The 26,337-nt window shown below is 41.0% G+C and overlaps 1 protein-coding gene across 3 annotated transcripts in view; it reads left to right on the forward strand.

Moving 5' to 3' along the window:
• Nell1 (neural EGFL like 1) overlaps positions 1–26,337 on the forward strand; it is a 951,197-nt gene that overhangs the window by 314,435 nt on the left and 610,425 nt on the right. The gene's annotated exons all lie outside the window — the stretch shown is intronic.

A 26,337-nucleotide genomic window follows, 5' to 3' on the forward strand; every position in this document is an offset into this window, starting at 1 on the left:
GACAGGCCGTATTTATCATTCAGTTTCTACTTGGTGACTGAGAACGCCACCAAGTAGACATCAGCCCTGACGAGAAGCCTCTTCATTCACAGTGTCAGTGATGTGGCACAGATTGAGGCTTGCACAAGCCTGTTGCCCTGTTTCCCTGGATGGCTTTGGAGGTTGTTTTGGTGTCCTATTTGTTGAGTTTTCTCCCTGAGATGACCACAGGAAAGGAAGACTCAGATCTCCCCTCACCCATGCCAGATACCTTTCCATGCATTGTGGCATCTCTAGCACTGTGCATGTAGGTCACAATGTACTTTTATGAATAGCTAATGGTTCTGGAATATAACGCAGTTGGTAAAGGGCTGACCTAGTATGGTAAAAGTCCTGGGATTTGATCCCCAGCTGTGCATACAACCAGATGTAGCTCCGGCACTTAGGTGGTCGAAAGGGTGAATCGCATGTTTGTGGGCATCCTTGGCTACATATAGTATGTATGTTCCAGGCCAACCTGGACTATGTGACACCCTGACTTAAAAAAATTCAGTGGTTCAGAAAAGGCATACATAAATCTGAGGTTTTAAAGATTTTGGACAGCTATTTTGTCTGGCTCCTTCCCTTACTTTGAATTTATTCCCTCTTAATTTTTTGAGATGCTGAGATTACAAAGGGAATCAACACATCCTGAGTATCTCAGACAATGTGGTTAGGTAGATTCTCCAATGCTCTACTGAAAAGTAGATTTTACCACCTTTATTCTGAAAGATAATGGGCATTTGGGCCAGTCCATTGCACCTTTTCATACCCCACCCTTGGCTTCTGTAGTGTGCTGATGCATCTGGGCCTCTTGGGAGGTTTCTGTAAGGATCCTCATGCTAGGACATTCATATGTGTGTGGGTATGTGTGCCACAGCACATGTGTGGAAGTCAGAGGACAAGTTGTACTTTCGGAGGACAACTTGTTCTTTCCTTCTCCTATGTGGGTTTTAGGGATCAAAGTCCTCAGGTTGTTGGCAAATGCCATTACTGGCTAAGCCATGTGTCACTGGTCCAAGAAAGAGTCTTTGAAAGGACCATGGTTCTGTGGGCTTCCCATGACTCACTGAAAGCTTATGCTATAGTGGAATGCAGGCTAGTGGTTTCTTGCACCCAGAGCATAGGCTGTAAGTGGGTGGTAGGAGAAGAAATGACAAATGACATTTGTTTTCAACTGCGATTAGCCTCAGCTTCCTGTAGGCATTCCTCTTTAAGTGGCATAAAGCCTTATTAGGGCTAGTTTCTTAATTTTGAAAATTGTTTACAAAAATCATTAGATACTTGATGAACTTAAATAAGACTAAAATATTCGCCTTGGCCCTGTTCCTACTTCTTACCTCATGAATCCTCTTATATCAAAAAGCCAGGAGAATCAAGACATCATGTAAATTCAGTCCAGCCTGAAAACCTTTCACTGGAAAATCAATGAAACAAGGAGCTAATGGAGGTGTTCAGATGGATGAGTTGTGTTGAGCAGGTTTCTTTGATATGTAAATGCTAGAAATACACACTCAAAGTGGCTTATTCAGGGAAATTTGATGAGGCAGTATAACTTAAAGTTCAGGGTTAGCTCTCAGGCAAGGCTGGATCTCAGCAATATACTCTCCAGGACTCTCCCCTCTCTTTTATCTTGCTTTTTCACAAGCATGTATACTCAGCTGCTACCTCCATCTTCAAAGATGTCTTTTTAACTCAGTAATGCGGTGTCATCTAACCTATGTGTCACCTAACTGAGTGTCATTATTCTGGGTTGAGTTCAGAGTTTGGCCCTTGAACTACTTGTGTGTCCAGGTGTCCAGGGACCTATAAAACCCCGATGAGTTTGTCCTGCTTCATGACAGCTTTATAACTCTGCAGAGTGAGGGTAGGACTCACCTTTAGTCAAACCATGTGATAGATAAGGTGAGGTCTTGATGAAAGGAAACAGGACACTGTGTTAGAAAACAGCCATGATTTCTTGGAGAGAAATGTCCACAGCTCTCTTTTACTGGTTTCACTCTACAAATGAGTCTCTGAAATGATGTTTTCATATTCTCAAAAGAGTATCCCCTATAGTGACATGATGCTCTGGATTTCTTAACACTTCCTTGTTGCCTCTCTTTTCTCAGACATTAAACGATGGTGCTCCTCATGGCTGGATCTGATACATCTCCTGTGCTCATATCCATTTCTCTCTCCAGCATATCAACACCACTGCTTCTTAACAGGTGGATGGCTAACAGCTTATGTAAGACCTCCAACCTAGACTCCCCAACACCATGTCTGTGAGTCTGGTTGTGTTCTTGACAGCTTCACAAAGTTTCCCAAGGTGCCTCACTTTCCTGTCATCTTCACTGGGTTGTTTTTGCAACACCATGAGGAACTGTGACTATCAACCTAAAGAAAAGAATAGTTCATAGTATATTTTGGCTCACATTTTAGAGGCTTCACTTCATGGCTACTTGTTCTACTGATTTTTAGTCTATGACAATACATCATGAGTGTCACTTGTGGTAAAGGAAGCCTGTTTACATCCCTTACTAGCAATGGAAATGAAAGAGGAGGTGCTGAGGTCCCAATATATCCTGAGAACTTCCCCCTAGTGGCCCAGACCCCTCCCATTAGGTCCAACCTCTGCCATAGCTTGGAAGCAAGACTTTAAAGCCTAGGCTTTTGAGAATATTTCAGAATATTCTCAATATTCAGAATATTTATTGTAGCATTTTGTTTGAACACATACTGTTTTACCATGTTTCTTCCACCTATGATTCATAATATCAGTCTTCTTGTACATGATCAATAGACTTTTTATTTTTACTTTATGTTGTTTTAGAATATATTTTATTTATTATTTAAAAATTTAATAATGCATATATTGCATCTATATTATATCCATCCCAGCTCCTCTACTCCTCTTACTTCCCATAAACCCCCACTATGCCTCCTTCCCACTTTCATGTCCAATTGGTGCTGCTTGCAGGATTATCAATGGATTGTGTTGCTTTGATCTTGTACAGGTGTTGTGCAAGTAGCCTCAGCTGCAATGAGCTCATGAGGACAATAGCTTTGTCACACCCAAAGACAGCATTTTGAAACACTCCTCCCTCTCATCCAGCTCTTCGCTCCAGCCCTTCCTCCATAATGTTCCTTGAGCTTTTGGTAGAAAACAGTTGACACAGATGTCCTGTTAATCTAACAATCATCTTTAGAACATCCACTTCCTCCCTTATCTCCCAACTTCCTTTAAATCCAGCCTGCCTCATCTCTTACCTTGAATGTGGCTGTGGTGCCTAAATATCCTCCAGAACATCTATGTCCAAAGGCCCCTCATGTTTTGTTTTCAACTAGTTTTGCACATTGCATGTAGAATTATCTTGTCATATGAAAAGCTGAGTATATCATCCACCTTCTTACTGTAAGGAAAGGATACTTTTTCATTACAGGTCACAGAAACCAAGATAGCCCTGTAACCTCTCTTCCCACTGGAGTTTCAGGGTCTCCATGCATCTGTCTTCATTTTGCCATTCCCCCTCCTCCCTGTCCACACTAACTGCCTCTGTGAGGCATCTGCTAGCCCACCCTGTGCCATCACTCCCCATTCCTTGGACCCTTCATTTGGTTCTCTTCTACCCTTTTTATAGATCTCGGGTGAGTTATCTCCTGTTCAGTTGACCTTACTGCCCAGATCAAAATTCTAACATATACTCTCTTAAGACCACTTATTTCTCCTTAGTTGAACTCCCATAATAATTATTCTAAATTTGTTTGCTTTCTTTGATTATCCCTGTCATTTCCTCCTTAGTATCACATTTTTTAGCATCTAAATAGTTGATTCATATTAACTGGGTAATAGGTATTGAAATGCATTGATAATGTTGGGTAAGCTATAAAAACCAGACAGACCCAAGTCTATAGCTTGGCTTAGTTTTTCATTGATTCAGTGTGACTTTGTGTCAAAATTACTAGAGTTTTGAGTGTTTAATTCCCTTACCTACAAAGTAGTCCTGGAATCAAATGAGACAATCCACTGAGATAGATGTGGTGTGTTGTAGAAAGCCACAGTAGAAACATTCTTATCCTTTCACATTATTTCCTATTCCCTTTCACATAGAATAGTGGTGTTTCACCACCACTGCACAGCTCCTCTGTACTTTTCCTGCTCCATACGACCATCTCTTCCTTTGGTCTTGCTGACATGACTTCTAGGGGATAATGTGCACTTTGTTAGAGATGATTCAATTCTCTGTTGTGTCTCATGGGTGCCCATGAAGAGTCACTTGGCACTTAATGACCAATATTTATGATGATGGACCATTTGTTGGGAGAAGGGAATAATTTGCTTAGTTTTGAAGGTACATTAACTCATTTTTTTTTTTTTTTTTGTTTTCACAGATCAGGGATTAGGCTTCTTCATAGACTTCCTAAATAACTTCTCTACTTAAATTCCCTGATTTCAAAACAAATATCATTGGTAATATATACATATATATTATATACATATATATGTATGTATTTTTGTATGTTGGCTTTGTTAATAGTTTCCTTCAAGTTATGTGACTCTCTCAAGGTTTTAGGTTGATTGGCTCAACAGCTAACTGAAAGGTGTTGATCAGCTTTTTTTGGTTTACAACTTTGCCTTGAGTAGCTGTGAATGGGAAAATGATGTACTTCTAGGAGCAGAATGAAGTCAAGTGTTTACCTTTTGAAATATAGATAAGGAGTTTGAGAAGGCTTATAGGATTTTACAGTGAAATGAAATATTGGAAATTATTTAAACTAAAATCCCACCTAGCAGCTCAACCACAGACTAGACTTGGTTGGTTATTTGGTTGCTGTCCCCCTCACAGTTTGTCCTTCACTCTCCTGTTTTGTCCATCTGAGCCTTTGGACTTAAAATGTCTAGCACCCACCATAGGGTCAGAAGGATTGGGTTTGCTGGGTGCTAGTATTCAGGAACTTCAACTGTTCATAGTCTTCTGGAATCTGTGTTCATGGGAGGGGAGACATCCTGAGTCCCTGATATCCTTGGTGTAGAATGGAGGCTATTATTTTCCTTATCTAACTAGTTCTGGGAAACAAGTCATTGCCTCATTCCTGATGTCAATGTCATGCTCTCAGAGCTGCTATTATAGGTATTTAAATTTTAAATTTTTGTTTTGCCTCTCTCAAGCCTGTATCAATAAAGCAAAGGAATACAGACATGACATATACCTTAAAGTATAGTGTTGGGGAAATATAGCCCTCTTTAAGAGAATCAGACAATCTAGGCTTGGCATATTAGGTATCATTTTTTCTACTTATCCTTTCTCAATTTTATAGCCTTTATTAATATGGCATAAAAATACAAATAAACAAAAAAATCATAAAATATAAATTAACTGCATAGAAGAGTTAAATATTTTAAATGATCCAGAAATAAATTACAGAATTTGCCTAATACAGTCTCTAATATGTGGTTGGAAATAGTCAAAATGACTTTTATAATAGATAAGAAAGAAACCCCACAGGGCTGAAGCATTCTCTAATTCTTGTAAAAAGGCCAAAGCCATTTTAACCTGGGTGGATTTTACCCTATTTAATTTTAATTCTATGTAATTTTCCCTTTTCTCTTCATAACCATCCTCAACGAGCTTGACCCAGGTCATACTTATTCTTATCTAATCACAGCCCAGAAGGCAGGGCTCTGGAGACAGACTGCCCAGGTTAAAGACCCTTCCCTGTCACATGATTACTCATTAGCTGTGTATGTTGAGAAACTTGTTTTACTTCCTTGCATCTCGCTTTTCCTCATCTCTGCAGTGAGGCTAATAATGGTGTCTATACTGTGTCATTGATCTGAGGATAAATTAGTTTATACATGTAAAGGGACTGGAATGATGGTGAGGGCATCTGTTAATATTGTAATGGAATACTTGTCTTCTCTGGGACTTAGAGAAACCTGCAAAAAGGGCTTCTTGGTCATGAAAACCACATTATATTGAACCACAGTTATCAGAGAAAGTAAAAGACAAAATTGGAATTTGCTCCTTCCTACAAAAACGAGATGATCAGCATTGGGGACCATGTTCCACTTAACACCTCCACTGGGAACATACACAGGACATGGTGCCTTTGTTCTGCTGTTTGCCTGTTGGAAGACACTGTTGTCAAAGAAATGTTTCCTCAATATGTTTCATAATCCCCCTTGACTTCTTCTACTGTTTGATCATAAAAAATTGAATTCTGACTTTAAGTTTTTTTTTTTTTTTTTTTTTTTTTTGAGTCAAAAATGGAGCAACCTATCATGGTGTGAATTTAGTCCCACACGCCCTTTTATCATCTGGTTGTAGATAACAGCAGCAACAACTTATGCTTATAAGTGCTCATATATATTTTCTCCAAAGCATTTTTTTCCTGGGTCGTCAGAACACCTCAAGGAGTTTTCTCAACTACTAATATGGAGTGCTTTGGGGTTGCACATAAGAATTTTGTGCTTTACTTTTTAGTAGCTGACTGTTTGACACTAATTCTGGCAAGACGAACAATCTTTCTGAGTACCAGTTGGCCTATATGTTACAGTGTTATCCCTTTGTGGTACTGGTGAAATTTAACATTCACTCACACAGACACAGAGATAAACCATAACAGAGTTTAAATCTAAGTCTGGAAGATAGACTCTTGTCTCATTGTTCTTGTAATTTCTGAAGAGAAAGATCTTGTGTGCCCTCTGGACCTAGACCCTTATGGAAGGAGACTAGGGGTTTCTCTGAGTGACAGCATAACCTAACCAGAGCAGATTAATTAGCTGGACTTCGTTCCTGAACAGGGCATCTGTTACAGGCAGAGGGGAGCCAGGTCTGCCTACCCACTCATCAACACTTCTATGGCACAGTGTTGGAACTCTTCAATGACCTTGGTCCCCTTACTTTCCACTGATTTTCTGTGTGTCCTCCTTCCTCATCTTTCTGGATTTGATCCTCTTTATAGGTCTTGACTTTACCCCACTCTTGACAGCACAATTTGATATTAATTGGGCAGTTGAACAATCTGAAATTGGTTTGGAATATAATAAGAAGATAATTTTTTTTCTACACATGTCCCTCCACTATTCCCTTAACTAAATGTTGGACACAGCCCTTAAACTTCTGGTGGCTTTTATACATTGATTCTTTAGTTTGAGACTTCAATCACATGTCTAAATGCACTTATCTCTCCTTCTTTCTCTTCCCAGGATTACTTGTTTTGGCTTGAGGCTTATAGAGGTAAGGAGTATAGTCTGGCTTTCTAACACTTCAGCACTACCACTTGGGTATCCCATTTTGTTCTCTTTCATCATCAAGGTATAAAGTCCATGGCAGTTCATGTAGGGCTGTCAATTGTTCAGGTCCCTACTATGGAGATTGATACTGGACTGGCCTCTGACATCTAACCAATACTTCCTTTAATCCCCCTTTCTTAGCAGTAAATTCCTATATCACATTGATTCTGTGATGTCCATAACCACTTAGAATCTCTTAGATGTGGTTCTGGATAAATGGCTGATAGTTGGTTGTTTTTAACACTGTGTATCTATTAAACATGGCTTCTTGACATGACAACACTAGAGAACATGTTTTCTTCTGATACTTTCTAGACTCAGAGAAAACCACTAGTTTCATGCAAGAAAAACAAAATAAAACAAACAAAAAAAAGATTAACAAGTGGAGGAGTGCCTTCCCTGTCTCTCTTTGTTGGCAGCCCCAGTCTCTTACACGTGTTTTCAACAACTGAAGTGTTTGGCTTTGGTGACTCCGACCACAGTGTTCTAGATCCCTTATCTGCCCTTTGTTTCTACAGCTGGATGAGAAGAATGGTGTTATAGTGATTTAGGTGGCAAACTTTGGAGAGTGTTAGCCACTCATTGGTGTTTAAATTCTTTAGGCTTTGTGTACTTGGAGTGTTTTGTCTCCAGCTTTGATATTAACTCTAGCTATGAGAAGCCCTGCTCAAAACTCTCTTCTGTTGCCACTCAGAGCATCCCTGGACATGCCCTGTAGCTGTCTTCTGGAGCTTACATGGCAATGGTCAGGTGAATAAGTTGGAGCAATCTAGATTACAACCTCTGTCCTCTTGAGCAGTGTTCTGGGCTTTTGCCCAGTGTCATGTTGACCACCGCTTAGCCCCCTACTTTGTTTTAGAGGTATTGTGCTCATCTCTACCTTGGCATATTTCCCACTATTAGTGGAGAATCTGCCTGTCTAGAATGCAATCCTGTATGGGGCATCTAACAAGCTCTTATGAGGTTCATAAGCTACTTAACACTCAAGAGCTTTCCTGGCCATGTCCTGTGGCTGTGTTCTGGACCTTTCCATACCTAGATTCCTTAGCTTATGATTCTCCTGACTGAGCCTTGATCCCTAAGAACAAGCCAGGGTGTGTTTCCTTGTCTCATTAGTTCTGCCTTTGATAGTATTATTTCTAGCAACCCAGGTCTTTATTGTAACATACTAGGTTTGTTCTTGATTGATTGGTCCTCATCCTCTATGGAGATTTCTAGGGTGAATGAATTTCAATAATAGAAAGAACATTAAGGAACCTTTACTGGGAGCTTTCTAAACTTCTCCATATGCTCTCATTTAACTTTCCCAACAACATTGTGTGGTAGGTAATATTACTGCCATCTGTCCTAGTCAGCTTTAAATTGTCAACATGACAGCCTAACCTCAACTGAGAAGGGAATCTCAATTTAGGAATTGCCTGGATCTGGCCTACCTAAGGGTATGTCTATGGAGGATTATCTTGATTATTAATTGACAAATTGACATAGGCATGCTCAGCCCCCTGTAGTTGGCACCATTTTCTATACAGGTGGTCTTGGGGTCTGTAAGTGAGTCAGTAAATATCATTTCTTCATGGTTTCTGTTTTAAGTTCCTGCCCTGACTTCCCCCAGTGATTATTCTGACCTAGAAATATAAGCCAAATAAACCCTTCCTTTCCCTAAGTTACCTTTGGACCAAGTTCTTTATCATAGAATCAGAAAGGAAACTAGGTTATCATTTTGTTTTTGTTTCAGACACACATCTTTAATGATCTTTTTTCATTATTATTATTATTACAATTTATTCATTTTGTATCCTTGCTGTAGCACCCTTTCTCATCTCCTCTCAGTCTCACCCTCCCTCCCTCTTCTCCCCTTATGTTCCTCCCTTACTCCACTGATAGGTAGGGTCCTCCTCTCCTACTATCTGACCCTAGTCTATCAGGTCTCATTGGACTGGCTGCATTGTTCTCCTCTGTGGCCTGGCAAGCCCCCGGGGGGGAGGTGATCAGAGAGCATCAGAGTTTTAAGAAATACATGAAGAGCCCTAGTTATGTAAGTTGTGTATCCCATCAGGGTAGATCTAAAGCCTAGACTGGTGTGATTCCCAAGTCCTTAGTTCTTGCCTTTTGTTTTATTGTGGCTATTTGTATGAACCAGCACGGGCCCCACTCAGCTGCTGGCATTGCCCTGCTAACCCTGCAGAGTGGCTACTCCTGAGCCAGGCCTGTTCTGGGATCCCTGGTCACAAGTCCACATTGGCTCCCACATCCCAGGCTCATCACTATGCACATTGCTTCTAGCAGCTGAGGGAGTTGATTTGGCAGAAGGAAGTTACACTCATCTCTATTCTCCATTGTCTCAGAAGTGTTACACTAGAAGAGAATCACACTCCCGAGATGAGATGACAGGCATTTTGCAGAAAGGGCACAGCATCCCCTCTCCTCCCTTTGTTCCAATGCCTGGGTAGAATGAAGTGGTTTTGTTGTTGTTTATAATTATTTAACCGAATAGCATTTTTATGAAGGCAGAGAAATTTACGTGCTGAGAATTATTTACATTAATTCAGAATTAGAGGTTGTGGAATGTGTAAGCAGGCAGAGATCCTGGAGCAGTAAAGTAAACAAGGTGTTGTCAGCACAGAGACCCTTTTCATTTCAATGTGATCTCAGTTATCATAGTCATGCCTCATAGATAGGTTTGTGTTTCTGTATTTCTTGCTCATTCTTCGATGTTAATTTCTGGCTGTTACTTTAAATCAGATTCTTTATGTATTTTATTGCTGTCCAGGACACTCATACTAGGATTTGCAATTTGCCAGAGGGTTGAAAACTTTTGTGGGTTTTTGTTGTTGTTGTTGGCTGGTTCTGTTTCTCATTTATGACTTTAAAAACAGCCTCCAAGGGCCATTAAAAATGAATTTTAAGTTCTCACTTTGTAGCTCAGAGATCTTTAGAAGCTGGGTTTTCCTTCTGTCACTCACACGTCAGCCTTGTCTTGGGCCTTGAGTAGAGCAAAACTGTTGTCTTCTGAACCATGTTCCCAGCTTTAGCCCCCAACTGCTACTGCCCCTGGTCATAAGTGTCATTTTTGAATACTGTTTAACAACTTTGTGTGGAAGATTCTAAGCTCATCTCTACCTTGTCATGCTTTCTACACTCAGTAAATACCCTGTCTAACACACACCCCCTACAGCAGGAGCCTGGCAAGCTCCTGTTGGAGCTTTTCTGAGTCAGTTGGGGAGCTGCCTCCCCAAGTCTTCCTTGATGTCCCTTGCCCACCTCCACCACAAGCAGTCGTGTATTTCTTTCCTGGATTTCTGTTTCAATCCTTGTAATCTACTTATGGTAATCATGACATTGCAACTGTTGGGTTAACATCACAGTGGACCAACTCCAGGTTCCCTGAGGGTGGGAGCTCCTGTGCTTACCTGGGGTTGGTGCTATTCAATGCATATTGGTTGCTTGTCTAAATAAATACACAGCTATGCTGGGGTAAGTAGCACTTGCTAGACTTTTGCTCTTCTAAGCAAGGGCCAGTTCCATCATTTCTTAGTTAAATGTGTTAGTAATAAATTACTTTTGGCTTATGGCCTATAAGCAGAGCCTTAATATGTGGACTTAAATGTATATTGTCTTAATACAAATGAAGACCAACCAAATAGAATTTCCCCCAAATCAATACAGACCAGGCAGTTCCATTTTCTGTATCCTCAATAATAAAATAAATGTGATTTGCATATTCTTTCATATCTTCGAGGATAAAGTGTAAATCTCCACTGTGGTGATCATTTAATGCCTGACTATTAAGGATGAATTTTCTAGTGAAATAAGACAACTTTTTATAAAGCATGTTTGAGATTTTGATGACCTTTGCCCGATATTGGGGTTCAGGGTATTGGTATTTCATAGCTGCGAAGTCATTATGTAGAATCTGAATGTTTGATTTGAACGTGTACACACCTGCACTAGAAGAAATAATCACAAGGCAAACTCAGTCAGCCAGTTCTGAAAATAAGCATTGAGAATTGTAATGAAAAAACATGAAGCTTTCCCTGAGTAGAGAACACTGCAATAAAGGGAATTTGAGGAAACCCAGGTGAGCTTTCATGGTTAGGAATACCTCATGTCTGCGAGGCTCACAGTGGTGACTATTTTCAGGATCCGGTGTATTGTTCACTGCTGCTGAAGGAGCAGGCAATCAGTCAGATGAAAGCCAAGCTTCCCAAACATCAGCGATGAAATGCAAGAAAAGACAGCACGGGCATCGCCAATGATTAGGATGTTTTTCAAGTTGAGAAATGTAAAATGGAGGAGGGGAAATATGCAGGGAAAATACAAATTACACGTGTCCCCAAAGCAGGAAAGAAATAGTATTTACACTGGTGCTCATAGCAGATGGATTGCTCACACTTTCCAAATCTGCCAGTGTATTTACCAATGAATTAGTTTAAATTGTAGATTATAAGTGCCAGGCTTTAGGAGAATGGAGCTAGACTCGCTTCTTGTCTCCCGGAGTTACTCTTGTTATCTTAGTGTGATGTCCTGCTGTGATGTATATGGATTTTAATTTCTAATAAGTTAGCCATATGTTTGGAGGGAGTCACAATGAAGTGTCATCAATAACTATCCTTTCTAACAAATCCGGCCTTGAGACAATCAGACCTCATTTTACAGCTCATGCTAGATACAGATCTTCCTCATTTCCGTGGCTCAACCTGCTCACCTCAGAATGGTCCAGTATCAAAGGAAGACAGGCAAGAGGAGACTTTTCCCCTCCTCATCCACACGCTCCTGTTTCCATTTAGAGTTGCAAACTCCACAGAGGAGGTGGATCATCCACTCTCTCCAGGCTTTCCCTTCTTTCTTTCTTTCTTTCTTTCTTTCTTTCTTTCTTTCTTTCTTTCTTTCTTTCTTTCTTTCTTTCTTTCTTTCTTTCTTTCTTTCTTTCTTTCACTTTTCTAACCCTGCCCCCTTTCTAATTTCTGCAAAGGAAAGAACACTGTTTGTGTTAGGTACAATACATGTTAGTTGTGTAGAGGAGATATGTTAGCTCATCCTTTCGCTGTGGTTAATAGTTATTCATTTCAGTGACTGCAAATAACCAAGGGACAGAGGGAGCAAGTAAAAACAAAGAGCAAAAACCTCCACCTTCCACAAAGAGTCTCACATTCATGGGAGGCTGCTGAACACACAACCCCCTCCGTCTCTCCCTCTCTCCCTCTCTCCCTCTCTCCCTCTCTCCCTCTCTCCCTCTCTCCCTCTCTCCCTCTCTCCCTCTCTCCCTCTCTCCCTCTCTCCCTCTGTCCCTCTCTCCCTCTGTCCCTCTCTCCCTCTCTCCCTCTCTCCCTCTCTTTTTTCTCTCCCTCTCTTTTTTCTCTCTCCTTTCTCTCCCTTACTCCCTTTCTCTCCCACTCTCTCTCTCCCTCCTCTCCAAAAAATGTAACAGGGTAGGCAGGAAAGCCACTATAGAGAACTCTTTTAAAAAAGTGTGATAGGGACACTATCCACAATTGATGACCTCTGGGCACAGTGTGGGAGGGGAATGACTCAGTTCTATTTAAGGGGCCAGCCACTGAGAGTTTGACCATGCTCCAGTTAGTATACAGATAACACAAAGTGGGCTTTTTTTTTTAAGTTTACTGTTGTTTTGTTTTTGTTTTTGTTTTTGTTTGTGGGTGGAGTGTTTCAGAAAAAGGGGACAGACATAGAAGGATAGGGAAGTGAATGTGATTGCGGTAGTACACGATGTGAAATTCCCAGAGAATCAATAAAAATACTATGATGAAAAAACAAAGTCTCACATTCTGTAGCCCAGACAGCAGAATGGCTCAAATTCTTAACTCAGTTTTTTCTTCTGCAATAGTCCTTTAGCAAGCTGCCCTTTCTGTACTGTGTTGGTCAACAGCCTAAATAGTATATGCCATGGCCTTCCCTGTCTCGTGTGGGGCAGGTTTAACATCAAAAGAGTGCTGTGCAGATAAGATCTGATCTTTGTGTTCCCTTATCACATCCTCGGAGATGCCAATTGTCCTAGTCTGCTTTCTATTGCTGCAATAAACAGCATGGACAAAAGCAACTTGGGGGAGGGTTTGTATCATCTTATTCTTCTGACAGCAGTCCATCATTGAGGAAAGTGAGAGATGAAACTCAAGCTGGAACCTGGAGGAGAACTACTGGAGACCAATGGTTATTGGCTTGCCTTCCAGCTTTCTTACATGACACAGGACTGCCTGCCGATGGGTGGCATTGCCCACAGTAACGGTACATAGCAATCAACAATTAAAACAGTTTCCCATAGATGTGGCCTCAGGCCATGTCTGGGAAACCTCTCAGTTGAGAATCTACCAAGGTAATCCTTGGTTGTGTCAAGTTGACAATAAAACAACAGTCTCACTAGAATGCTATAGATGTCCAGAGGGAGGGGACTTGGTGGCAAATCTAGAGCAATTGGTACTGAACTTGATGACTTCCGTGAAGACCAAAACAGCTGAACAACAAAGATTTTCGCTGAAAGAGAGATTGCAAACATTTTATGCTCATCCTATATAAAATTGTTTTGTTAACATGGTCATCTTGGCTGTTCAAGATGAACAGCCAACTGTTGAGTGAACACGTTAGCCCCTTGTATGAAAATTCATTTCCTTTAATCTTTTCTCATTTCTATGTTCTATTCTTAATCAAGAAAGAGTGTGTTCAGATTTTAGCCTTTGGGTCTTTTTGTAGTTTAAAATTATTGTTATTCTTATTATTATTGATTAAGCTCATTTTCATGTAGGTAATCCATGTATTGAGCCAATACAACACTATATATATATGTATATATACATGCATATGTATATCATCCCTCCATCAGTGTTCAGCTGCATCTTTCTGTGGACATGAGGGTGCAGCACTGTTATAAGAAACAGAACAGCAATCCTCTGTTCTTCGGTCTTTCTCCAGCCTCCCTAGGGCTTTTATCTTCCTGATGCTTTGCTCCATTAAGCTAAAAAGCTGTAGGGGTTAGTTTCTTAACACCTTCATTTTTCTTATATTACCTTGAAATCTCTGCTTTTTCCATACCTGCCAGTGAATGGCTTTGTTTTCCACTTTCTGTTTTCTAGGAGATTCAGTATTTTTCCATTTTCCCTGTCTCATGGGCATACTTCCAATTTTGTTTTGGATAAAACCAAAAAGAAAGTCCCTATTTTTTTAAAAAAAGGATTTATTTATTTTATTTTATGTTTATTAGTATTTTGCCTGCATTTTTCTATATGTACCATATTTATGGCCAGTGCCCTCAGAAGTTACCAGCTCCCCTGAAACCAGAGTTACAGACAGTTGTGAGCTATCATATTGGTGTTGGGAATTGAACTTATGTCCTCTAAAAGAGCAGCCAGTACTCTCAAATGCTTAGCCATCTCTCCAGTCCCGCGATTTTTATCTTTAATAATGACAGAATTTGTAGGATAACAGTAATAATAATAATAATAATAATAATAATAATAGTAGTAGCGGTACCATCACCACAGTAAATAGATTATCAAGATAAGTACACCAGGAATTATTTCATAGAATTTAAATACGAGGAACTACAGAGTGAGTCAGCTCTATTTTCTGATTTAAAATATAATGCAATCATGCTGGCAACTGCTCTGGACTTGATATTTTTCCATCATCAAATCAGGAGGGTAAGGAGAGCATGATAAGACAAAATGTTGGGCTTTGTCACCTCTGTCATCTCAGGAGTTCCTCTGTTTGTGACAACAGAACCCTGGGGTCATCCTCAAGGGTACTAAGTCAGACAGGTTACTCTCGATGGGATCTTGGAGAGGATGATTACATTAATGGAAAAATCAGATGTAAGTGGCTTCTAGAATTTAGTTAACAGTAGTATTCCAGTCCATTTTGAAAAGCACACGGTGTTAATACTGATCTAACTTCTGGAGGAAACTGGGTTGGACTTATTTGAGAAAACTTTCTGGACTGCCTGTAATTTTTGTGTGTATGAAATTATCCCCCATTAGAACTTATTTATAATAAATTACTTGTACCCATGGCCAAAGCCTTAAAACAACCAGCAGGATATAAACTGTCATATTTATGCCTCAAATATTTTTTTTCTTTTTTTTTTCATTTTTTATCTTTAAAGATCAAAAGAATAAAAATATAAAATGGTATACAATTTAAAATTGCATTTTCTTTCATGTATGTGTTTTAAGATTGTTTTATTCATGTGCACTCTTTTCTGCAAATAGACTTTTAGACAAAGAGAAAGATGCTGCTCTCCCAACATTGTGTGCATGTGTATGTGCTGAATGGATATGCTCACGTGGCTGTGTGATCAGGTTCTTCTGTGTTCATGTCCACGTGCCTATATGTGTGGGGGTCAACATTAGATGTTGCTTCTCAGCCTTACCCCCTTTTGTTTCAAACTTCTTTACTATTTGTCTTTTTGTTTACTGATTATTTTTCTATATTTAAAATTTTACACATTTTCTAACTTCTTTTAAAAAAGTAAATTTATTGCTTGAAAATGTTATACTTACATATGATATATTTTGATCAAATCTACTCTCTCCTCTTCAGCTTCTCCCATTCTCCCATCACTGCTTTCCCCTCCTGGCTTCATATACTCTTGTATAACTCATTGAAAGGCTAGCATGGGCAGCCTATTGAAGCTGACTCTCCACCCACCAGAAACCATCAATTGCCAATAGCTGTTCAGCTAGAGTCTGCATTTCATAAGTTCTCTCCATCCATGCAGGGATTTTGGCTTTTTTTTCAAAGCACAGTCTGTCACTGAACTTGGAGGTCACTGACTCAGCTAGGCTGTACCCTGGGATCTAATTATAGGTGTGCTCCGCTTTGTCAGCCTTCCATATCTCCAGGGTCTCCAGGATTGTGGGTCGCCAGGATTGTGCAGCAAGTGCTTTGTCAACTGGATCACCTCTCCAGCATTCTCTTGCAATATTCTGGATTTATGGATCTTCCATGAGGACACAGGCTATTCATTGTGTGAATGATTTAGCCTAGGTGACATGCCTTTATTTTGTCATTTTTGCATGTTATTAGTTACAGATGAATTTGTGGTTGTTGCTGTAGAATTTTATTCAGACAGGGATGTGATTTTACCCTTGTTTTGTCGTCTTTTTCACAATGATGATGGTGACAGTCACTACTGAGCACCTCTCACATTGCCACCATCTCTGTGTGCCCCTGGCTATGTAATATAAAAATTAATGCTCTTTCCTAAATGAATAAGCACCTTGGCACAAAACACATCTTGTAAGCTATTGAGCCGAAACAGCAGCTAATTTAACAGCTCAGGCTTGGTCAATAACGGTGGCTGTAGGAAAACTCTAGCTGTCTTCCATCTTTCTCCTCATCAGCATCATTTATTAACTCAACAGCTAATGGGTATATTTGAAAATTGCATTATTGTATGTCTCCATGTCAGAGTAAGTATAATTAACTTCCATCTCTCTGATGCCCAGGATAATGGAGACTGTGCTCCCTAAGTTTCTTATGAAAGCAACTTGTGTACAACATTTCTGACCTTCTCTAAGCTCAGCATTTCTCAAAATGAAAAACAGAGTTTCAGTAGGAGCCAGATGGAAGGTGACCAGGTGACCAGACAGGCAACAAATGAAGCTCATGAATCAAAGTAAATGAGACTCTTGCCTGCCATACATTTGGCTATATTCAGTAGTCAGACTCCTGTATCCCAACTTGGTATCTATAGTGATGTGTGATATTTTACCTGCTTTACTGTGTGATGGAAGCTGGGATACTGTTGGCATAAAATCTACCTTTGAAGAATATGGCATATGGCATTGCTTCTCTTGAAACTTCTTCCGCTTCTTCCTTTTAGAGGTTGAGGGATATTTGTTGCATCTACCACTCAAATTACAAACCCCTATTGATAGCAACCCTGCAAGTATAAATATAGTGTGGTACATTGCAAACTCTTGTTTTGAGACAGGTTCTCATGTAGCCCAGGCTAGTCGTAGACTAGATCTGTAGTTGAGCCTGACCTTGAACTCATCCTCCTGACTTCACTTTTTATGTGCTAGGATTACAGGCATACACCCCCTGCCGGGTTGCCGGTACCTTTTAGAAATATCACCTCAATTACTAACATGTTCCTTATATGTACTGTTTCCTGAAAGCCCCACAGATCAAGAACATTGAAACCCTCCCAAGAAGCTCATATTCCACTTACTTATTTTTGTGACTGACTTTGAAGGGTATGCGTTAACTGAAGAGTGACCCAGACTCAAATACGGTGGGTCCTGTTGTTCTTTTGTTCATTATGGTGCCAAAGAGTTAGCTCCATTCTGCCACCTGCTCTGTAAAGGACATCGATACTCCAGTGTGTGTTTGCTAATTACATTTGATTACTTGAAAGGTCATCTGAAGGTTTTCAGTGTGTGTTGGAGTAGAGGTGTTTAAATCAGAACTTTGATGGATTATATCTGTCAGATCCCCAAAGGTCAAATGAGTGAAGTTGGACAAAAAGCATTGGCAGTGACTGACTGAGTCACACTGAAATGTGCTTCTCGTTTTGGTTGGCTTTTCTAATCAGATGGCATTCTTAGTTTCATTTGAGTCAGAACCTTGATCTAGTTGCCTATGCAGACTGGTGGGATTCAAGATCATGCTAGAATATTTGTGTGTGAGCTTTTTAAAAGGTGTCTTTTATCTGTATGGTCTTCTCTGGCAGTACTTGCAAAAGCTAAAGTCAGAATGTCAGTCATGTTGGCTGTTGTTATTTAACCAGAATATCTGGATAAGTTAGTTTCTTAAATGCCCTTTCTCCCAGTAGTTGCAGAGAAACACACATGCTCACGGGCAGGCACACAGATGCATGGACATGGGCACACACAAGGGGAAAACTAGGAAAGACAAAAAGGCTTTTAGTAACTTTCAAAATGTCATTTTCTTTAAATAAGGGGACTCCGGGGTGGAGAGTAGCAGTGTCTTTGGCATATCCCAGTGGAAAACATTCAGTTAGGATAAAGTCTGTGGATATAAACTGGATATAGTCTGTGTAAAAGCTAAAGCAGAAGGTGAGGCTTTTGATAGCCATCCTCTGTGAAGTTAAATGTTTTGTAGCAGGAGGAGGTAAAATAGACTTTCTAACCCCCACAGAAGAGGAGGCAGCCACTCTCTTTTTAAGTGGAGTGTCAGCCACTCAGCAGGGCCTACACAGAGATGCCTAGGATCTCTTTCACTAATTATGATAGCAAGCAGTGAGATGCTCTCCTTTGGAGCATGTGTATACACACAGAGACCACTGCCTCCTTCAAGATCCATAGACTATTGATCCCATCAACAGGTTTCTCCAATGCATGTTGTTATTTTGTGATTAAAAGTCTTAGCTACTCATTTCAGGCTCCTCAGAGGCTAGAGAGCTAAAAGAACAGTAGAGAAACTTTATTTTGTGGTATGGAGATGTTAAAAACCTTGTTTTTCCTTGTATAAATGTATCCAGATATTTTTTTCAGGTGTGTAAGTGTTCAACCCTTCCTACTAGTTCAATCTATGGAGATGGAGAGAGGAGGATTATTCCTTTCTTATTATTGGTGAGCAAAACATCAAGGGCTTCTGCCTCTGGTGATGTTGCTGGTGTTGGAGCTGGGGCAGGTGCTGAGCTAGCCTGTTTCCTGGCCTGCAGATCTAAGGAGAGAGAGCTGATGTGGGGCACAGGGCAGACAGGGAGAAGACCTGCATGTCCACTGGAGTTCTGGCCCACCAACCCATGGTATGTCTCTGTAGGAAGTCCTGAGAGAGTTAGAGGGGCAAATGGCTCATTAAGAATCATGGATGAAGGCAAATGGTGGGATCTTGAAAAGATCATTCTGAGTGAGGTATCCCAGAAGGAGAAAGACACACATGGTATATACTCACTAATATAGACTTATAAGATATGATAAACATAATGAAATCTATACACCTAAAGAAGATAAACAGGAAAGAGGACCTGGGGTTAGATGATCAGTCCTCACTCAGAAAGACAAATGGGATGTGCATTGGATGTAGGACAAAACAAGTAACAGGACAAGAGCCTGCAATAGAGGGCCTCTGAAAGACTCTACCTGGCAGTGTATCAAAGCAGATACTAAGCCTCATAACCAAACCTTCGGCAGAGAACAGGGAATCATATGAAAGAAGGGGGAGTTAGTTTGACGTGGAGAGGATAGGAGCTCCACAAGGATCAAACATATCTGGGCAACAGGGGTCTTTTCTGAGACTGACACTCCACCAAGGACCATGTATGAATATAACCTAGAACCTCTGCTCAGATGTAGCTTGTGGTAGCTCAGTAACCAAGTAGGTTACCCTAGTAAGAGTATTTCTTACTATTTCTGACAGGAACTCAATGACTGGCTCTTTGACCCCCGCCCTGAGGGAGGAGCAGCCCTGCTAGGCCACAGAGTAGGACTTCGCAGCCAGTCCTGAAGATACCTGATAAAACAGGGTCAGATGAAAGAGGAAGAGGTCCTCCCCAATCAGTAGACTTCGAAAGGGGCAGGGAGGAGATGAGGGAGGGTGGGATTGGGAAGGAATGAGGGAGCAGGATACAGCAGGGATACAGAGTTAATAAAATGTAACTAATACTAAAAAAATGAAAAAAAAAAAAAGAATTAGGGTGAGCCAGTGAACAATGAAAAGGGAAGAAGCAGGATATGAGGGAGAACCTCAGATTACACATGGGTATACAAAGCTCTGGTCATTAATAAGGATTTTCTGAATAGTTTCTGTAAAAAGTTTAAACTAGCAATCAGTGGACCCACCTTAGCTCTTTTACTAGAGTGTGCTGAGCACACTCTCTCTGGGGGACACCGAGGAAATAAAGGCCCAGGCTTCAGCATTGTGTAACAGCAGAGAAGTTCAGGAGTGGTACAGCTGAAGAGCCCCTCCCTTAAAATGTGATTTCCATCACACACACACACACACACACACACACACACACACACACACACTTAAAAATAATAAAAACACATTGTTAAAAAGAGGTGGTTAGAAGAGAGGTTAGCTGTACTCAGGGACAGTTTTAGTAGTGGCTCTTGAGTCAACCTGCTTCTGCTTTCCTTCTCTCATGCATATCCACCTCTGCCCCACCACTGTTTGGGGGCAGCTTTGCTGTGAGCAAGGGCGATGTTATGGCTCTCAGCCAGTGGAAAACTTTAATCTTCCAGACTCACCTTGGAGAGGCACAGTGTCTTTCCACTTCTTCTGCTGCTGCTTCCACTGCAGTCACCATGCACTGTCTCCTGCCAGGACACCTGCAATGTTCTTCTCTGCAACCTCTGGCTGTGCTAGCAGTAACCTTGGATGCCAGAATCTTCTTGCAGTCCCCAATTTCTCAGTCCACAGGATGCCTCACCGATTCCTTAAAGGCATGCTTCTAATTTTAACCAACCAACATAATAAATACTAGGCCAACATTCCTCCCATTAGTGGAAAGGATATCTTGGGCTTAGGTAGATATACGGTGGCAGGAGCTCAAGCAGCCCAGAATGGCCCCAAACTTGGTAAATAGGCAGCATACCTTGGGCTACTGATCCTCTTGTCTCTGTCTCCCAGCTTCTGGGATGATAGGAATGTTCTGCTATGCCTAGACGTAATGGCTGAGCGGAATGCAGTGGGGTATTTAGCTTACTTTGTTTCATAGCTTGGAGTACAAAGGCTTGAAAGACAATGACATTTTCAAGGTGACAGGGCCCTAAATGAGAGTGCTTGGCCTCCAGCTCCTTGCTTTGTTTTATCTTATGCTGGGCTTCATACCAGGGAAAGCTGCAAGAGTTTTCACCACTGGGTAAGTTGCAGGATGGGCTGGACCCAGGATGCTCCCCTCTGACAGTTTCTGACTCCAAGGAAACAAACTGCAAAGACTAATCTCAGATTGCCTTTTGCATTCCTCACAAATCCCTGTGTTTATGTTCCTCTAAATTTTGTGAACTCAGATGTATCTTATAGACAAATATTTAAATACAACATACAGGTGTTTGTGAAAAGATAACTATTAAAGATGGAGGCCCATGTATCCTGCCTTGTGTCATTTGTATTTGGGCTCTGTCCTCATTGTCTTACTATCTGCCTATCACGAGACCCATTGGTCTCTCCTACAACACACTGTGTCCCTGCCACACCTCTGGACAACATAATAATGTATGTAACCTTGGAATTTAGTTACTGACTTTGTGCCTTTCTCCCTGGCTGCTCTGAATTTGAGTGACAGAGAACATCAGTTCTTATCTCTATACTCCAAAAACCAGATACATATATTGACTTATCAGGTGTCCATGCTAGGTTATTTGAAATAATGGATAAAATATATTATCAGTAAAACTTAAGGCCTGTTTGTACAATTTTATGTGTAGAGATCATTATAAAATTTAATTGACTACAGATTATCTTTGTTCATTTGATTTAAATGTTAACTCCAGGAAAGATTTGCTGTTATTATTTTGTAATTTTTATTTTCAGTCAAAAGAAAACATTTTAATACTCTTTTATTGATTTGTTATTTATTATAGTTTATTCACCTTGTATCCCAGCTGTAGTCCCCTCCCTCATCTCCTCCCAGTCCCACTCTCCCTTTCTCTTCTCCCCCTATGCCCCTTTCCTAGTCCACTGATAATGGAGGTCCCCCTCTCTTACTATCTGGCCTTAGCCTATAAGAATCAGAAAGACACACATGGTATGTACTTACTTGTAAGTGGATATTAGCCTTATAATATAGGATAAACATACTAAAATCCTATAGTCCTAAAGAAGCTAAACAACAAGGAGGGCCCTAGGAAGCTGCTTAATCATCATTCAGAAGGGCAAACAGTATAGGCATTGGAAGTGGGAGAAGACAGGGAACAGGACAGGAGCCTATCACAGAGGGCCTCTGAATGAACCTACCCATCACGGTATTGAAGCAGATGCTGAGACTCATAGCCAAAATTTGGGCAGAGTGCATGTAATCTTATGGATAAAAGGAGAGATAAAAATACCTGGAGGGGACAGGAGCTCCACTAGGAGAGCAACAGAGGCAAAATATCTGGGTCCAGGGATGCCTGCAGAGACTGATGTGCCAACCAAGGACCATGCATGGAGAGGACTTAGTTCTCCTGCTCAGATGTAGCCCATGGGCATCTCAGCTTCCATGTGGGTTTCTTAGTAAGGGGAGCAGAGGCTATCTCTGACATGTACTCAGTGGCTAGCTCTTTGATCACCTTCCCCTGGGAGGAGCAGCTTCGCCAGGCCACAGAAAAAGAGGATGCAGCTAGTCCTGCTGAGAAAAGAAAACACTTTAAAATTCATTTTAAAACTCTCTCTTGGTGTGAGTGTGAGTGTGTGTGTGTGTGTGTGTGTGTGTGTGTGTGTGTGTGATGTATTCATATGGTGGTTTAGATGAGAATGATGAGAATGGGCCCATAGGTTCATGTAATTGAATACTTGTTCCCAGTTAGGAAGTATTAGGAGGTATGACCTTGTTGGAGGAAGTTTGTCACTGAAGGTGGGCTTTGAGGTTTCAAAAGCTCATGCCATTTCCAGTTAGTTTGCTCTCTGCCTCTGTTAATTAGTCATCTTTTGCTGTGAAGAGACACCATGATCATGGCGACTCTTATAAAGGAAAGCATTTAATTGGAGCTGGCTTACAATTTCAGAGATTTAGCCCATTGTCATCATGGTAGGGAGCATGGTGGCAAGCCGGCAGACATGGTGCTAGACAAATGGGTGAGACCTGTACATCTTCATGCAGGAGGAAGAGAGAGACATGGGCGTGGCATAGGCTTTTGACACATAGGCTGGTGACAGGTATCCTCTAGCAACAGCCGCACCTACTCCACAAGGCCATACTTCCTAATCATTAAAGTAGTGCCACTCCCTAAAAACTCAAACAGATGAGCCTGGAGACCACCTCTATTCAAACCACCATATCCTCATACTTGCAGTTAGAGACGTAAGCTCTCAGCTACTGGTCCACACCATGCCTGCCTGCTTGCTGCTAATGCTCATGGCCATGATGGCCATAGACTGTATTCTAGAACTGTAAGCCAGTAATAAACTATTTCTTTTATAGGTTGCCTTGGTCATGGAAAAGTAGCTAAGACAGTACATTTGTGTGTGAAGGCCAGAGGAGAACATCGGGTCTTTTGACCACTCTGTGGCTTAGTTCCTTTAAACAAGGTTTCTCACTGAACCCAGAGCATGTCCAGCCACCAGCACTTCTGACCTTTATATCTCCACCTCCAACAGCACTGGTACCTATAAAACCTGGCCAGGCTTTGTGTTTGCATGCCTGAGATCTGAACTTAGGTCCCCATGTTTGCGCAGTATTCAGTCTTATTTACTAAGTCACTTCCCTAACCTCATCCTTATTGTTATTTGGATTTTTAAAATGAGATATTGAGACTCCAATTCAGAAATTCTGGTTGCAGACTTCATGCCCTAGCTTTTACAAGAAGGTTTTTACATAAGAGGCAGCCAAGCGATAGCATAAAGTTCACTTCATGTTGCTGCAATAGAAAACCCCAAACTGAGCAATTCATAAAGAAATGTGCCTGCCTCACAGCTGAAGAACTCGGGAGTTCACCATCAAGGCACATGCGGTGGTAGGCTCCATGCTGTGCCACCCACAGCAGGAGGAGAAAGCAGAGAAGTTAGAGCCAATCTGAACCAGACTTGCTTTTCTAAATCCATCCTGTCCTGTGATAAAGACATGAACCAATCCACAAAGGCAGAAGCCTCATGGCCCAAGTCCCTCCTGCCACTGTTATGTTTTTGATAAAGCTTTTTTGTTTGTTTGTTTTAACACATTTTCCTTGTGGAAACATTTAAAACAACAGCCAACTGATATCTTGGTATCTTTGGTAACTTTCCTGTGACCACAATTGAGTGAGAAAATTAAGAGTGAAAAATATCTCTCTGTAAGTCTTTATAGTTATTAAATTTTTCTTTAAAAATAAAATGATTATGGCAACATCTGGTATGCTAGAACCCCTTTTTCTATCAAAGAACCTTGCTCACAATTTATAAGCTGCTATCATCTATGACCTTCTCAATATCTTAGCAGCCCCCATAACTCGAAACATAGAAACCATAGCTGACTGTGTCATATGCCTCAAACGGTTAAGATTTTTTTTTTTCTTTCTGCGTATGCCTTTTGGAAGGAAATGATGGAAAACGAATAAGTTCATATCAGAAATTTAATTAGGACAACATCCATCTAAAACCCATCTAGGGCATGCCTTAGACGCACAACACATCAAATCTAATTTTTCAGACTTGCTTCAGCTACAGCCTTACAAAGCCAGGGTTCGGTCAAGAGTAACTGGAGTTGCTTGACCCTGAGGAGCTTGTTTTTCATTGCAGTGGATGTGGATAATCTCAGGTGCAGTCTTAAACATGCGTGTGATGATTTCCCACACTAGGATTTGAAATGGTGTTCATTGAGACTTTTCATCTAAGCCAATTCCAGTGTGTCCAGGAAGTCTGGAGCAGTAATATATGTTTTATCCTGTCTTTTATAGAGGTCAGTTTACATCAAGGTATCCTTGCTTTTGACCTAGGGTTTGATGCACAGAGACACAGGCCTCACAGTAATGTGTGTGGTTTTCTGCCTGGAGACTATGAATGGATTCTAGTTGTGTTTGCTGGGGCAGGGACACGGAGGGGTCACAGAACTAGTGGCATTTGGAGGCCACTTCACAGAGCGTAACCAGTGCCTGTTCACTGGCATTTTGCAGCTTCCTGGCCCCTGCCCATTTAAACAGGAGGGTGTATTAACAATTTCCTCTCTGATAAGATGGTGTTTATAAATGGCGGTAATAAGAGCATGGGTTTGGCAGCCCTGAGGTTAAAAGCATTCTGCTGTCTCATTAACTCACAATGGCATTTCATTTTTAATATTGTCTATGCACTCTGGCTGGAATTACCGCCGTTCAAACGGCTTTAATTTTCAGCGGCAAGCATAACTGTGATGGATGCTCTAGAGCAGTGGTTCTCAACCTTCCTAATGCTGCAACACTTTAAAAAGTTTCTATGTTGTAGTGACACCCAATATAATCATTTTTGTTGTCATAACTGTAATTTTGCTGCTGTTATGTATTATAAGTATCTGTATTTTCCAGTGGTCTTTGGTGACTCCTGTGAAAGGGTCATTTGACCCTCAGATTGAGATCCACTGTTCTAGAGACACATGAGCCAAAGTAGTAGGTGCTTCCATCGTGGGCTTGCTCTTGGCTAACTAGTTTTTGTAACAATATGCATATTTCTCTGTCACTAGTGTAACAAGCTATTAGTAAGGTGGTCTTGGACATGCACTTGAACTCCATTGTTGTCTTAGTACTGGCCTTGGGCCATGTGCTGGAACTCCTGGGTCCTAGTCCTGTCCTCCACTCCTGCCTGTGTGTGTGTGTGTGTGTGTGTTGATGTCTATGTGAGCTCATGTGTGTTCACGTGTATGTGGATGTGTACATGTGTGTTGGTATTCAGGTGGGCCTGTAGACCTGTGCATAGCATGTAGGTTTGTGTATGTACATGTGAATGCCAGAGGCAAATGTTGAATGTCTTCCATTATCACTCTTTATTTATTTATTCTCATTGCATGTATATGCGAGTGTGTGCATGTGCACACACGTGAGTACATCTATATTTGTGAATTGTATGTGCGTGTGCGCTTAGGTGTTGGAATGTGCCCTCTCAGGTGGATGTGGAAGCAGAAAGTTGATGTCAGGATGTCTTTCTCAATCACTCTCTACTTTGTTTTTTATGCAGACTCTGTGTCTGAATTTAAGATTTATGCTTTTGGCTAGAATGGCTGGGCAGTGAGCCACTGGGATGTCTGAGTATCTGCTCCCTGGTCCTGGGTGATAGGTGAACGTATCCATGTCCAGCTTTTACAAGGGCTCTGGAGACTCAGATTCTCATCCTCACAGTTTCACAGCAGAAAGATACTGAGTGAAGCCTCACTCTAGTCCCAAGTCAGCTTCTTGTCAATAGAATAGGTACACTTGTACAATCTCATGGATTTGAGGGAAATCTTTTTTTGTTGTTGTTGGTTTTTTTTTTGAGAC

This window comes from Meriones unguiculatus, chromosome 14 (assembly GCF_030254825.1).
Source record: "Meriones unguiculatus strain TT.TT164.6M chromosome 14, Bangor_MerUng_6.1, whole genome shotgun sequence".
NCBI lineage: Eukaryota > Metazoa > Chordata > Mammalia > Rodentia > Muridae > Meriones > Meriones unguiculatus.